Below are 16701 nucleotides of genomic sequence, written 5' to 3' on the forward strand. Positions count from 1 at the left end.
GATCCTGTAACCCAGGTAATTGTAGAATATATGTCTGGTGTTGCTGTGAAAGCACTAGAAGAAAACTTCTTGCCTTACAGAAGACCATGTTCTGCCGATTCTCAAGTCTCTCACTTCATTCAGAGTCTTTCCAGTGTTTACACAAGTGATGCAGGTGCCACTGCAACAGATACCTATCTCTCTGGTTTGAAACACTTAGCTAAGCTGAGCGGCAGACAATTTGAAGATATCCTACGTGATGAGTTGGCCAGGATCAGTGAATCTGTTGCACACAAAACTCCTCTTGAGAACAATGAACATGGAGATCCTGAGCCACACATTGCACAAACTGATATCAACCTCTCGGAGCATAGCTCTGACGCTATGCACATTGAGGCAAATCAAGCCCCTTCTGAGCCCCTTAATGGAGCAAAGGGCAGAGGTTTTGCCCCTCTGAGAGGAAGTAGAATCAGCTCTTTTCACTTACCTTCAGATCAACTCAGCATGCCTGAAGTGCAACGTGTTGTAGTTGAGCACATTGTCAAGAGTGAAGCTGCATCACAAGTCCATTCTCCTTACAGACTGAAACCATTCTCTGGGAGAATTCCACCTCCCAACTTCGAGGTCGACTATGACACGTGGCGCAGCAATGTGCAATTTTACTTGACCGATCCATCAATCTCTGACTCCCAGATGGTGAGGAAAATCATGGAAAGCCTTTCAGCTCCAGCTGCAAACATAGTAAAATGTTTAGGCCCACATGCCTCACCAAAAGAGTACTTGAATTTACTTGATTCTGCCTATGCAACTGTAGAGGATGGAGACGAGCTTTTTGCTAAATTCTTGAACAACAATCAGAATTCTGGAGAGAAAGCATCTGATTATTTGCAGCGCCTGCATACAGCATTGAGTCACGTGGTCAGCAGAGGAGGTATCACTGCAAACGATTCTGACAAGCAGCTTCTCAAGCAGTTCTGCCATGGGTGTTGGGACAGCACACTGATCACTAGTCTTCAGCTTGAACAGCGCAAGAGTAATCCACCACCATTTGCAGAGATTCTTCTCATACTGCGTACTGAGGAAGATAAACAGGCTAACAAAGCCAGTAGAATGAAACAACATTTTCGCTTCACAAAGTCTAAAGCCATCTCGAACATGCAAGCTGTAAACTTGCCCTGGACGGATGATGTCGAAAGCGTGTCGAAAGAAACTGATGATGTATTCTTAGACATAACCAAAGACTTAAAGAAGCAAATTGCTGAACTTCAGGTTCAGATGGCGAACACTCAGGGCATGCAGTTCAGAGAAGCCTGTGAAGTAGGGATGTTAAGATTCACCGATTTGCATTGGTTTACCGGCATAAACGTTGAAGATGCGAGTGCACCGGTTGAAAGAGTGCACATCGGCTACAGTTTGGGTTAAACTCGCGATGCTTCGATTGTAGCGTCTTTGCATCGGTAAAAAAACGATTAATTCATATTAAATCCTCTCATCCTGTCAGCACTCAGCAGAGACGATCTTTGATCTTTGCTTCGCACTACGGGGGCCGAGAGTCTCAGTTATCAACACAAGTCGAGGAGAAAGAGAAACACAGCGCACCGAAAAATACCTACAAATCAAACATTAGGCAACACTTCGGATTTTTCAAGAAAGACGGTCAACTTGAAAAATCGCTCGCAAATTGTAAACGATGCCGTGCCGCTTTAAAATGCACAAGGAGAACAAGGAACTTAGCGACGCACATAAAGAGGCGACATGGGGTCTGCGGTTGAAAAGAGAAACCTGAAAGTTAGACATATGAGTTCAATCACTCAGTGAGGTGTTCTGTCAGAGAGAGTGGTGTTTAGTTTACAGCAGCCTGTGACTGCCAATAACAGTTTAAATGTCTTCCTTACTGTAAGCAGTTATGAAATACCTGTTTGTGAAAGGTTATTTGTATTTTTTATTGTTCATATAGAAACCACTGCTTTCTGCTCACTGGTGAGTTAGCCTATGGATGAGTGTTAAGCATATCAGGCTGGCAGCTGTATGGGCATTGCTCTATGGTAGTTGTTATTTGCACATTGTTAATCATGAACGACCGAATGCAATTTCTACAGGCTCGCACTACCTGTTAGCATCTGGCATCTGTTAGCATCTAGCTCTCCTGCTTACAAACTTTTAGCCATCCCTGCTTATACAATTAGTAGTTTTAGTTGTCTGCAATCTGCGGAGGCCTACTCCCACATGTCGAGTACGGCTGTACTGAGGTGTTTTTCCTCCGGAGACGTCGCGAAGAGACGGAGCGGCTCCACCTGTTGCTGCATGCGATCTGCAATTTACGGAGGCCTGCTCGTCGCGAAGAGACGGAGCGGCTCCACCTGTTGCTGCCTGCGATCTGCAATCTGCGATCTACGGAGGCCTGCTCCCACCTGTAGAATACGGCTGTACTGGAGAGGTTTTTACACCGGAGTCGTCGCAGAGAGACGGAGTGGATCCACGCTTCGGGCTTGGCCTGCTTCCACCGGGCGTGTGCTGCTGTGCGGAGGAGGATTTTACCACCGTTGGGGCCTGCTTTCCACCTGTCCTGGTTCTGCTGTTGCAGAGGGCTGCTTTCACCCCGGGGATACCACGGAGGGACCGGAGCGCTTCCACGCTGCTGTTTTCGCCTGTCCTTTGCTGCTGTGCTGATTTTGCTCCAGGAACATCGCGGATACTGTGTGCTGGTCTGGGAAAATGGCCCATATCGGGATTCTGCTGTGCCTAACTGTTTTGGACTATGAGAAGATCTCTAGTCATTCTGAGAAGTCTACTGGATTCAGGTCTGTTCTGCCACCCGCAGTGGGCATCCCCTGCAAAGGTTCGGATGTGTTGCACAAACAATTACCGGTTGCCTTGTCACAGACAATCTGCTCGACAAAATATGTTTGTCTTTTTTCTAAAGTAGATGACAATGTATTTGTGTCGTTTAAGAGGAAAATATGCCTGTTTTTGTTGTTGTTATTACTGTCAGGAAATGTACAACCTAACCCTGGTCCGCCCAGTAGTAGTAGTCAGATCGCTACTCCTGCTGATTTTAAAGCTAGGTCTGGGTTGGGTTTCATCCACTTGAATGTGCGCAGTCTGTTAGGTAAACTAGATTTTGTCCGTATCTGGGCGAGCTCGACTGACGCTGACGTCATTGTTTTATCAAAAACATGGCTAAATAAATCTATTTTGGCCTCTGACATTGCCTTAAATGGTTTTAATGTGTATCTTACCGACCGGCCCAATAAAGGTGGTGGCGTTGCCATTTATGTTAAGAATAAGTTCAGTGTAACCACATTAGTTTCCAAATCGATCATTAAGCAATTTGAATTTTTAGCCATAAATATAGAAGTGGCAAAGGGTCAACAGGTCATGGTAGTGAGTTGTTACAGACCCCCCTCAGCTGTCAAAGACTCCTTGTCTTCACTAGCAAATCTTTTATCACAACTAGACTACAAGGAAATAGTGCTACTTGGAGATTTTAACTGGGACTGGTTAACTGCAGTGTCAGAGGATTTTAAATACCTTTGTATCTCTTTAAATGTTACTCAGATTGTTGACAGTCCTACTCGCCCTAACATTAAGTCCCCTAATAAATCCTCCCTAATTGATCTCATTTTAACTAATGTTCCCCATAAATATTCATCTGTGGGAGTATTTGCTAATGATCAGAGTGACCACTGTGTTGTAGCCACAATTAGGGACACTAAGGTCCAAAAGGTTAAACCTCGCATTATCATTAAGAGAGACAAAAAACATTTTGTGGAGCAGGGTTTTGTGCATGATCTGTTTGATTTTGATTGGGGTAAAATCGATCTGTGTGCTGATGTAGAAACCGCATGCTCTTATTTTTATCTTGGTTTTATGGAGGTCATTGATAGACATGCACCCCTGCGTAAATTTAGAGTAAAGGGACGAGACAATCCTTGGTTTTCTGCTAATCTGTCCAGTCTCCTTCATGAGAGAAACAAGGCCTGGGCAAAGGCTAGGAAATCAGGCTCAGAGGTAGAATGGCTGCATTTTAGGCAGCTAAGAAATAGCTTCACATCGCAAATCAAAAGTGCTAAATCAAAGTACTATCTGTCAGTAACCACAAAGAATCTGAATAATCCTGGAAAATGTTGGAAAGCCATTAAATCGTTATCCACCGGCGATATCCGTAATGAGCTACCTCCGTGCATTACCACAGCATCTGGCACTATATCGGACAGGGCTACTATGCTAAATTGCTTTAATGAGCATTTTGTGTCCTGTGGTTCTCTATTTGATTCTGTCACTAACTCTGCTTCTGTGAACACTACAGTATGTGACTCTGAAAAACATGTGTTGGAAAACCCTTTTAGTTTTACCCCTTTTACTGTTGATGTTGTTCGTGAAGCTTTAACCAAGTTAGATCCTAAGAAATCGGCTGGCCCGGACAACGTAGAACCTTTCTTTTTAAAGATAGCTGCAGATTTTATTTCTCCACATCTCACTACTCTTTTTAACCTCTCCCTCAGCACTAACACAATTCCAAAATTGTGGAAGTCAGCGTATGTCCTGCCTTTGCTAAAAGGAGGGGAGGCCACCTTATTAAATAATTATAGGCCCATCTCTAAGTTGTCAGTTCTGGCTAAGGTTCTTGAACGCTTAGTGAGTGAACAGGTAAAGGTGTTTTTATGTACAAATGACATCCTGTCTAAACATCAGTCAGGCTTCAGAAAGCAACATAGCACCAACACTGCCACAATGAAAGTGGTGAATGATGTGGCGAGTATTTGAGATAATAAGCAGAGTTGTGCAGCTCTATTTGTTGACCTGTCCAAAGCGGTTGACACCGTCGATCATCACATTTTAAAGCAGAGGCTAGCCAGTATAGGCATGTGCAGCCATGCAGTAGGGTGGTTTGTAAACTACCTCTCTGAAAGTTCCCAATGTGTTCATTTTGATGGGCTGTCTTCTGAGTGGTTGAACATTGCAAATGGTGTTCCCCAAGGTTCTGTTTTAGGTCCACTTTTATTCTCCATCTACATCAACAGTTTAGGTGTAAATGTGGATGAAGCTACTTTACATTTTTATGCGGATGATACCGTGATGTACTGTGCAGGTCCCTCCATTAAGGAGGCTGGTGTTAAATTACAGGCTGTTTTTTAACATTATTCAGACTCAGCTCTCTGAACTAAAGCTTCTTTTAAATGTTGAGAAAACCAAGGTAATGCTCTTTTCTAAAGCTAAAAAGACACCAGAGCCTGTTTTAGATATTGTAACTACGCAAGGAATAAAACTTGAAGTGGTTACCTGTTACAAATACCTTGGTATCTGGCTTGATGATTGTCTCACTTTTAAACTTCATGTCAATAACCTGCTTAAAAAGCTGAGGGTTAGGCTAGGTTTCTTTTACAGAAACAAGTCCTGTTTCTCGCTTGAGGCCAGGAAAAGGCTAGTCACTGTGACCTTTTTACCTGTGATGGACTATGGTGATTTGATGTATATGAATGCACCTGCCAATTGCCTGGTCAAGTTAGATGCTGCGTATCACAGTGCACTGAGATTTGTGACAAACTGTAAAGCATTAACCCATCACTGTACCCTGTATGCAAGGGCTGGTTTGCTTTCACTAACTGTACGGAGGCTCAGTCACTGGTACATTTTTATATACAAAGCCATGTTAGGGAAACTTCCATCTTATATCTGCTCCCTGATCTCACGGAAAATTGTAAGTGGCTACTGCCTGAGATCGAATGCTGTGGTTTTATTAAATGTGCCAACTGCTAGGACTGTCTTAGGGAAGACAGCTTTTAGATGCGCAGCTCCTCTGTCTTGGAATAGTCTGCAAATTAAATGGAAACTGAACAATCTGGTGCCACTAAATGTTTTTAAAGCTCGGTTGGATGCTAGTCAATCGGAAGCTATTGGTACCTGTTTATGTGGATAATTATGTAAATGTTGCTGTATGATGTCCTTTTGTTGTTCTATTTATGTTTTTATGTTTCATGTGGAACTACTTGAGCAGGTCTCCCTTGAAAAATAGATCAATGATCTCAATGGGATTTATCTGTATAAATAAAGGTTTGAAATGAAATGAAAATGGGCAATGCATCCTTACATTGTTTAACTGTGAGGTGTTATACAATTGTACTGTACTCTGCAGAGTTTAAGGTAAAAAAGAAACCGCATGACTAGTACTAGTAGAGAGAACCAAATATATAAAGCACTTTTTTGTTAATTTATGATTTGCTGCATATGAGGAATAAAACTAAAATCCTCTGTTGTACCATATTGAAGTATCATTATTTTGCATCGTGTTGAATCGTATCACTCCAAATCGCATAATGTTGAATCAAATCGTATCAAACTGTATCGCAACAGGGGTGAATCGTATCGCATTGCGTGGTGTTTCAAATGTATCGTTAATGTATCGTATCGTGGCAACGTATCGAGATGCGCATTGCATCGGCCTCAATGATGGAGATGCACATCCCTAATGTGAAGAGAAAAGCGGTGAGTGCAAAAGAGAAATGCAATAATAAAGACAAACAAGCAGAAAATCAACTGCAGCAAGTTACTACAAGGTTGAGGCCGAGGCCATGGTATTGCCACATACTATCCGTGTGCAGTAACTTGCCAAATCCCACCCTTGTAGAAACCAAGAAAACAGTACTTCGAGAGAAGCAGCGTGCCTGGGACAGCCAAAACCATCCTGCCACAACTCCTTTAAACTAGAACAGGCTTCTGTTGAGGGGCAAATGGAAGCCAAGAAAACAACATGTTCCCCATCTACAGGCAAAATAGTGATTCACAACCACGGAGTCACAAAGAACAGTAAATTGCCAAAACGTCTAGTAGGAAGCAAATGTACAGGCAAAGTTAATGTGGGTGGGGTGGACTGTAGTTGTTTACTAGATACAGGATCACAGGTCACCATTATAACCAAGTCCTTTTATCAAGCTCATTTATCTGAGCATCCTGTCAAACCAATAAGTGACATACTTGAGGTAGAAGGAGCTAATGAACAACAAGTTCCTTACTTCGGCTATGTAGAAATCGACTTGAAGTTCCCTAAAGCCTTTCTTGAATCAGAGCCTGAAATGTCAACCTTGGCTTTAGTTGTCCTTGATAGGCAGTCAAACCAAGGTGTTCCATTGTTAATTGCCACCAACATTTTTGACCCACTGTATGAAAGGTATTATACAGATTATTCACTTACCTCACCTTGCTACGGCTACCAGCAAGTTCTTCACACACTGCAACTCAGGAGAAACCAAGCAACAAGTGGAGAACTTGGTTTTGTGAAACTCAAGTGAGGAAAGCAAGTAGTCCTTCCTGCAAAGCAAAAAGTTCTTCTTGAAGGTCACATGTGTGTCAATTCAATCAGCACAGAAAAGTATGCACTGGTAGAGCAACCATCCAACTCAACCTTGCCAGGTGGCATTTGTGTGGAATGTGCTTTCATTTCTTTACCAAAGCATCGAGCAAATAAGTTACCTGTTCTCTTGAGAAATGACACTGAACATGACATAATTCTACCCACCAACTGTGTTATTGCAGAATTAACAGTTGTAGATTCTGTCCTGGAGGGTCATCAATCAGTTGAAAAAGATGGTCACAAGACTCATGTTGACAGCTCTAGTCATCAGACACAAGAGAACATTTCAAAAGAGGCATTTTCCTTTGGCCCTTCTCTTCCTGAGGAGTGGAAAGAAAGAGTCACTCAGAAGCTGAGCACATTCTCTGATGTCTTCGCTCAGCACGATCTTGACTTTGGCCATACAAACAAAGTTCAACACCACATCAAACTGAAGGATGAGACAACATTCAAACAGAGAGCCCGCCCAATTCATCCACATGATTATGAGGCAGTGAAAAAACATCTCAAAACTCTCCTTGATGCAGGTGTAATCCGAGAATCTGAATCCCCATGTTCATCACCAATAGTTGTGGTAAGAAAGAAAAATGGTGATATACGTTTATGTATTGACTATAGGAAACTGAACCTGCAGACAATCAAAGATGCATACGCATTGCCAAACCTTGAGGAGTCATTTTCTGCTCTCAAGGGTTCCAAGTGGTTCTCAGTAATGGACTTGAAGGCTGGATATTATCAGATCGAGATGAACGAAGGTGACAAGCAAAAAACTGCTTTTGTGTGTCCCTTTGGTTTCTGGGAGTTTAACCAGATGCCCCAAGGGATCACCAATGCTCCAAGCACGTTCCAACGGCTAATGGAGAAGTGCATGAGTGACATCAACCTTAAGGAAGTTCTGGTTTTCCTGGATGACATAATCGTCTTTTTAGACACATTGGAAGAGCTTGAGAGAAGGCTCACTCATGTACTCAGCCGTCTCAGGGAGTATGGTTTGAAGCTTTCCCTTGATAAATGTAAGTTCTTCCAGAATTCCGTCCGTTATCTGGGGCATATTGTTTCCAGCGATGGAGATAAAACTGATCCTGAAAAGGCTGAAGCCTTAAAAACCTGGCCGAGACCGCAGAACTTGAAAGAACTCCAATCTTTCCTTGGATTTACCGGTTATTACCGAAGGTTTGTTGAAGATTATTCAAAGATAGTCAAACCCTTAACCGACCTCACCGCAGGTTACCCACCTCGACGAAAAAGGGTCAAAGTCAGCTTTGGTGATGGTAAATACCTCAACCCGAAATAATCCTTTGGTGATCGTTGGAATGAAGAGTGTCAGCAGGCCTTTGAGGACATAGTACACAAACTAACATCGTCCCCTGTCCTTGGCTATGCAGACCCAAAACGTCCCTATGTGCTCCACACCGATGCCAGCACAACAGGATTGGGAGCTGCCTTGTATCAAGAGCAGAACGGAGAAATGCGTGCGATTGCTTATGCTAGTAGAGGACTCTCCTCTGTGACAATGTTTAAACTTTAAACTGTCAGCCCCGGACGCGGAGATTCTGAAGATGGACATTAGACATTTCTTTAATAAAAAAGACGCCAATTCTCAAGTGGTGGCTCACACAACAACCCCAGAGCCACCACCTGAGCCAGGTGAACAAGGTATGTACCTGTCAGTAAACTTACAAGTTATGCGAACATGTAAGCAAAGCATACATTATAGCTACGTTGACGTTACTTTGAATCGCGCGGGTAAGCTAAACCGTTAGCAAGTAGCTATAGCTAGCCAGATATATTAAATAAAGACTTTGTCATACAATCTAAATGTTGTGTTTTTTAGCGTTACTTGGTGATTTCAAAGACAGCTCTCTGGGAAATGTTGACTTACTGTCTGTGTTCGACATGAAGCTAGAAGCTACCTTACAGTAGTACACAGTTGATCCTGATTCCTGAGTCCTGTCGTGTTTCATAGTTAGCTTAGCTAAGCATCAACCTAGCACTGAAATATATGGATGTTATGTGACAGTATTTCTGAGAAAAAGTCAGCTGAAATGGTGGCATAGTTGCCACTGCTTTACGTGTCGACAGCATGTTTGAACGTATTTGCAGCAGTAAATGTGGCTGTTTGGCCACTGACGTTGCCATAACAACACCTGCATTTAAATGTGCAACCTCTTTTTGTGACAGATTTTGCATGAAAATATAATTCTTCTGATTGATATTTCCTATTGACAGCTAGTTACTATGTGAACATTATGAGATGGACAGCCAGCTAACAAGCTGTTTATACAAATATTTCAGATCAAAGCCAATCCAGTGGGGCTCCTGAAAGGGAGCAAGGGACACTATGCTCCCAAATATTAAGCCTTGACCCGCATCTTAAAATTGATATGATCAAAAAATGATCTGCATTGTCGGAGGCCTTTTTTCCTCATTATCATGTCAAATTGTACAGCTTTCCTTAGTGTTGAAAGCAGAAAGATGACTATATTAGAGTATTAAGTGAAAATGACTATATTAAAGTTTTAAGTAAATATATTAAGTGAATTACTCAAACTGCATTTGTATAGGAATGATTCTGTCCTATTGGCAGATAACTACTCTAACAGTGATATCTACAAGAGATGTCAATTTAACTATTTTCAATTGGTTAGTATTACATTTTGTGACAGTGTGGTGACACTCATTTTAATGAAGACAAATGTGTGTATCTTGAAATTCATTTATTTGACAGAGCTGGAAACTGATTGACTTACATACTTGTTTGTGTTTACCTACACAGTCATCACAGATGAGCCAAACAGAGTAGAGGATGAAGAAAAGGAGAACAGGAGAAAGGGACACACAAGAAGGAGATACAACAGACAAGAATGACAATGGAGACAACAACGAACAGGAACACCAGAACAGACAAGAGTCAATGAGTAACATGACTGATTTAGGGACTGCAGATACAGGGCCAAGGCAAGTGAGACACCACTGCTTTCCATCCAGCATGTTTGGCCAGCAAAAGAGATCATTTCAACCGCAAACAGCAAGAGATGAGGGATTATTATTTCCTCCTTCCATCCCTTTTTTTTGTTTAATCTGATTACTAACAACTTCTAATAAATTGACATAGTTTATGATTTAATTGGAAAATGAAGTGTTTTTAAATAATAAACCCGTTTCTGATTCTGAGATTTATTTTTGACATATGGGTGTTGAGAGATGTATCCATATCTCTTAATGTTGCTCTCTAAGTGCACAAGATTGATGCTTTTAACTTCAGTATTTAAAAAAAGTCTTCCTGGGGGACCCCAGAGGAGGTGACTTCCCCCCAAAATAGCACTTTGTCTGTGCTTATGTAACTCCGGTGTAGTGTCCCCTCGGCAACAGATCACTCAGAGCTGGTGATTACTTTCCTGCATTTCAATGGACAGCATATAAAAAGGACACGTGAGCTGCATTGCTTAAGAGATCCTCACATGCTATCTCTTTTACAAAATAAGTGTCCAGTCAACAACAAATTTCAGTGATCGTATAGTGGTAGTATATTTTTCACAAGCAATGTGAAACATTAAACTTATACAAACTGGTGTACAAAACTCACATACCTGCGTTGATCTCCTGGAGTGTCTCTACTCTTTCTTCTCCACATCTCTTGTCCACCATCAGAGATTGCAAACATTTCAGAAACAGCTAGAGGTAGGGGACAAACAACTTGTTCGCTGGGCATGTCAAAAACCTCCCTGCTTTGATCAAGACTTTAGGGAGCCTTTCAGCCCCTCTAGCAAAGGGACTGGAAAGCAAGCTTTGAAAATGCAGTACCATCTACATGCTGTCATGTTCCAGACACTGCTCTCAACCACTCAGGGCCTGCTTGAATACCTGCAGAAAGAAACAATTGACTTGGTGCAGGCAGTAGATTACAAAACAGCAGTTGAGGACACACTGAAAAGTTACCAAAGTAACGAGAAAGCACATGAGGTCTATGACAAGACCAAGGCCCTGTGCAATGATCTTGATATTCCCGAAACTGTGACACAGAGGAAGAAGCGTAGAAACATGGAAGACTTTGTAGTCGAGGCATCATGTGGAGCAACATTAAACATAAATAAACTGGTGTACAAAACTTGCATACCTGCATTTCAATGGACAGCATCAAAGGACTCGTGAGCTGGGTTCTGTTGCTCAGATTAGCTATTGATGATCACGTTGATAAATCATATAAAACAAATAGCCAATCACACTAAAAACATGTTGCTGTGACTGTGAGCATTACACAATTAACATTAAACTAAACAAACACAACAGAACGTTATTGTCCTTATAAAATAAAAACATACATTTTGTCCACCGAGATAATACAGGCACCTTACCCTCAAGAGATCCTCACGTGCTATGAGAGTCTCCCACACTCCATTGCCGTAACAAAGCTTTTTGTTTGTGACACCAGATGGCGCAATTGTGTATGTGCGTGTGGGGAGTCTTGCAGTAGAACATTTGACTGTAGCACCGCCACTGTGGGCTAAGCCCCGAATGTTTCCAGGTCCAGGCGACGCCCCTGGAGCCAACACATCAAACTTGGCTAAGCACCTCGCCGACCGGCATCCAGAGACAGACAGGTTAGCGAATGTGATAGATAACATAATTACATCATGCTCAGCCCATGCCCTCAAATCTAAGTCACACAAGTGTAATTTATGTTGTGACAAACGATCGTTTTCGTTGTTTGACGAGGCAATTAATGACAATGATAACTGTCTAATATGGCTATCTTTTTATCTAACTTACCAATGTGGCTAACATCTGCAATGTACATTTTGTCAATAATTATTTATATTACTGTACTGTACATGTTAATAAAATATAAAGTTAACTATCAAATAAATCACATAAACTAAAGTATAAAGAAGAGACCATGTTGTAAGAAAACACTTAACAGATAAACCACAATTGTATTGATCATGAAAATAATAAAAGAAAAGTATCGAAAAAGAATCGGAATCGCAATTCTTGACTTGGTATCGGTATCGAAACCAAAATGTTGGTATCGTGACAACACTATTGGAGATTCTGGTTTGTAATCTCCGGCTGCGAAACAAACATAAATTGGCAGATCGTTTGGAGCCTACAGTTTATGTAGTTAACAGACGGATGGGAGACTTACCTGTTTACTCTGTGAAACCTGAAAGGGAGGAAGGAGCAAACCGGACATTACACCGAGACCTTCTACTACCTTGTGGATTTCTTCCTGAAACTGAAAAAGAGGAAGAAAAGACCAAAAGTAGTTCCAAGAAACCCAGAACAAGACCGCAAAGTGCCATCCAACAGGATGAGGAACCGTTTGCTTCAGACACCGACAATGATGACAGCTGGTACACTATACCAGATGTCCTTGACAGGAGGTTTTTCAAAGTGTACCTGTCACAGGCGAACACATAAATAGATCTGCAAACTCTCACCCATTCTGTGTTGATGCAAGTTCAGTTCCAGAAGCATTAATACAAAATGAGGGTCATCACTTTGAAAGAGAAAGTTGTTTGAGTGTGCATGACTCACCAGAAAGGGAGGATGAAGAGTGTAACATCTGTGATGAAACATCTGTCATACGAGCAGATGAGCACCCAAAGACACCAACACTCAATGACACAGAAAACTTGGATCCACAAATCATTCCTGAAATGGAAATTCAAAACTTAACTGGAGACCTACTTGATGTTCCTTCAGCTGGAGCCAGTTCAGAACCTGTAGAAGTAATTCCTGCTGAACTGGAAGCTGCGGATTTCCCTTCTGTGGAAGATTTAACAAACCCAGATGAGGCAACTGTTCATGAGGAGATGGAGTCAAGTCAAGGAAAGACAGAGGAACAGACAGAAACAAATACTCCTGTCAGAGATCACTCAGACAACGTGAGCCATCATGTTGGTTCCATTATCCTGAGCTTGGAAATCCACTAGTTTCTTTTGTTACTTCCTTGTTTCAAGGATTGAGTACTGCCATTGTTAACTCTCTTAATGATCGTAACAGTACAGATTGGTTTACAGACATTCCTAATACGGTTACAGAACCAGTTACCCAGCAGCCCTTTAAGCATGCACAGGGGTGTGCCTATATTTAAGGGGGGAGGGTGTAACCAACTGGATAAACCAAGGTTACAAGGTTCTTGTATTTTGTTTGTTAATAATTATTTATTTAGTTATTTTATAGTATATTTTAGTTTAATGGTAAACTTTTAAGAACAAAGCTCATTGGTTCATAACGCAATCATGATTGCTGTTGGACTAAAATCCGCCAAGTCCTGCCTCCTCACTCAGGTTAATGAGGGCATGTTGAAGAAGTGTGTGTGAGGGAGCAGCGCCACGCTGGAAGAACGGAGACACTTGTGATCATTATATGCATAAAACAGCACAAATTAAGAGTTTTACCGGGACGGCGGTGGACCAATCTCTGGGGCTGTCGTTGGAGGTTGGAGCTGCCTTGGAAAGCGGGAGTTTTGATTGTTATTTTATTTTCCTCGGCTGGGTTTTTATGATACCCTTGGAGACCAAGATTCTGGATTTTCCGGATTCTGGACTCTGGATTTTCTCCCTGACGAGGGGGATGGCGAGCTACCAATGATAACCTGAACACTTCATCTTTCCGCTACCAGCGGTAGGATTTTGAGAGGACCTTACAGGAACTGAACAAAGAACTATTTTCTTTTGGGGCTTTATTTTATTTTATTTTGGGTGCCCCCAAGTGTCAAGCGCTTTAAAAACAATTGGAATTATTTAGAATAATGTTGTTTATTCCTGTGCCAATATATATATTTCTTTATAAAATATCAGTATTCACTTAATTCACTCTGGTGTTCGACTTCATTTATTACTAGGGATGCACGATATTGGTTTTTTGAAACCGATACCGATAACTTCCTGCTTCTCAAGACCGATACCGATATCGATAACCGATAATAAAAAAATGTTTACGCCACTAATTATTTTAACGCGATTAACGCATGTGTATTTTTTTTCCTTGGCCGCCCCGTAGTTTCAGAGCGCATCGAGTTTAAAATACCATCTACAAGCTGATGCTGACAGCCCCGCTCCTGCCGCCCGCTTGTGGCAGACCACACTTCCACGCTCACCGGCAGGCACCGACTGGCCATCTGGAGGACCGGGAGGGTGTGTGTATGTGTGGCCCGAGCAAGCAAGAGAGAGACCTTACGTGCATTGTTGTTGTTAGCATCTGGTGCTAGCTAGCTGCGCTAACGGATATAAGGAGCTGTTTAAATGAAAACAGAGGAGCGACATTTCGCCACAACTGCGCCGAGCACTTGACTTTATGCAGGAAGCCAGACAGTGGGACATTGTACGAAAAGTCAGCACACTCAGCACGGATAGTGCGCAACATGATTGCAGCTCCGGTTCGAGCATATGCCTTGAGTTGCACATAGCTCCAACGCCCATACCACCGACGACATGTTTGTTTACTGTCCTGGCTTCACGGCCGCACACCATTTACGTCACAGCCAGGCATGAGTTAGGGAGCGCTGGATTTGTGAAGAACTCCCCTCTTCCTAAACCACTAATACCACAGTACTGGCAAAACGGGAGGAGCCGAGTGAAAAAACAAGCGCCCCTCATCCCAATCCACCCACACCGCAGTATTTTTTCTTTTTTTTTACCCAAAAAATATATTGTATATTATCGGGGCTATTAATATTGGTATCGGGTTTATCGGGATGACGTCATCATTCCTAATATCGGACCGATAATTATCGTGCATCCCTATTTATTACCCATCCTTTAAGAACCTGGAATACTGGTCCAGTTTTCACACACCTGACAGACTGGTTACATATAGTATGTCGAAACCATCATAAAAAAAGTCATAGTATAGTATTTCGAGAAAATCATAAAAAACGTCATAGTCGTATGTCAAAAATATCATCATAAACGTATGTCGAAAATATAAAAACGTCATAATATAGTGTGTCGAAAATAAAAAAAGACTTCAAAGTATAGTTCGTCGAAAATATTACAAAAAAACATCATTAGAGTATGTCAAAAATATAATTATAAACGTCATAGTATAGTATGTCGAAAATATGACAAAAAACGTCATAAGTAAAAAGTATGTCAAAATATTAAAAAATGTCACAGTATAGTATTTAGAAAAAAATCATAAAAAACGTCATAGTATGTTGAAAATATCACAAATTAAATAAAAACATATTATACCAAGTCGGATATTTAAAAATCAAATAGTATAGTATGTCGAAACATTTGGTTGAGAAAAACATTGTATGGTATTTTGAACAATGTGTGAAAAATTCATAGCATAGTAAAGATGCGTAGGCTGCGGAGACGTTTTGACAACATATTCATGTGTTAATAGGATGGATATCATAAAAAGTATTATTATTCGATCCAACATCTCCTCTCCTTTAAAGGCTCCTCAGTAAAAACATTATTAATCATAATTACTCGTCTCCCTCTTTCCAGCCTATCGGCTCTCTCAGCTCTCTCTGTTTGTGTTTGATTCGGCCAATGAGGTTCCTTGAAAGTGATCCTCCCCAGTAGAGCCAGTCCACTCTGACTCCCTAACAGCAGCAAAGCAGCCACATCTGGCGAGCGCTCCTCACATCTGGTTTGTGTATCAGCTCCTCGACGTCCACAGTCTGATGGCGTTCCCTCGGAGACGAGATGGAGGTCTGCTGGGATGTTCAGAGGTCTGCTGGGATGTTCAGAGGTCTGCTGGGATGTTCAGAGGTCTGCTGGGATGTTCAGAGGTCTGCTGGGATGTTCAGAGGTCAGGGAGAGACAGCAAATGTCCCTCACTGACGGAGACAGCAGTCTGTTTTATTGGAGGAACTTTCAATCGTTCTCTGAAGTATGATATTTTGCAGCAGTGTCTGAGAGGTACAAGGTCAAAGCTAGGATTTAATCTACCAAGAAAACATAACAATTTGAAGGCATTGGGTCTTTTATTCCTGCTTTTCTTTTTCATGAACAACATACAGCTTTGTTATCCATTCAGTGCAATATAAAGTATGCAGATGTGTGACTGTGTGACATTTTTTTACGACCCCCTTCAAAAAAATAAAATCTGCATACAGTATAAATATCACATACATTTTTCAAATAAATATATAAATTATAATAACAATAATGATAAGTTACAAATAATAATACAAAATTAAAAAATGTATTAAAATATGTTTGATATATAATAATACCTAATAAATAGCAGTACACAATAATGATTAATGAACAAAAATAAACATACATGCATAATTGATTTTAAACTAAATGCACATAAGTAGGTAGAGGTACATTTTACTAACAGTTTTAAGTTCCTAATCTATATTCTTATTCAGTTTAAAATAGAAACAGTTATGACGAGTAGTA

This window comes from Gymnodraco acuticeps, unplaced genomic scaffold (genome assembly GCF_902827175.1).
Source record: "Gymnodraco acuticeps unplaced genomic scaffold, fGymAcu1.1, whole genome shotgun sequence".
In the NCBI taxonomy this organism is placed as follows: domain Eukaryota; kingdom Metazoa; phylum Chordata; class Actinopteri; order Perciformes; family Bathydraconidae; genus Gymnodraco; species Gymnodraco acuticeps.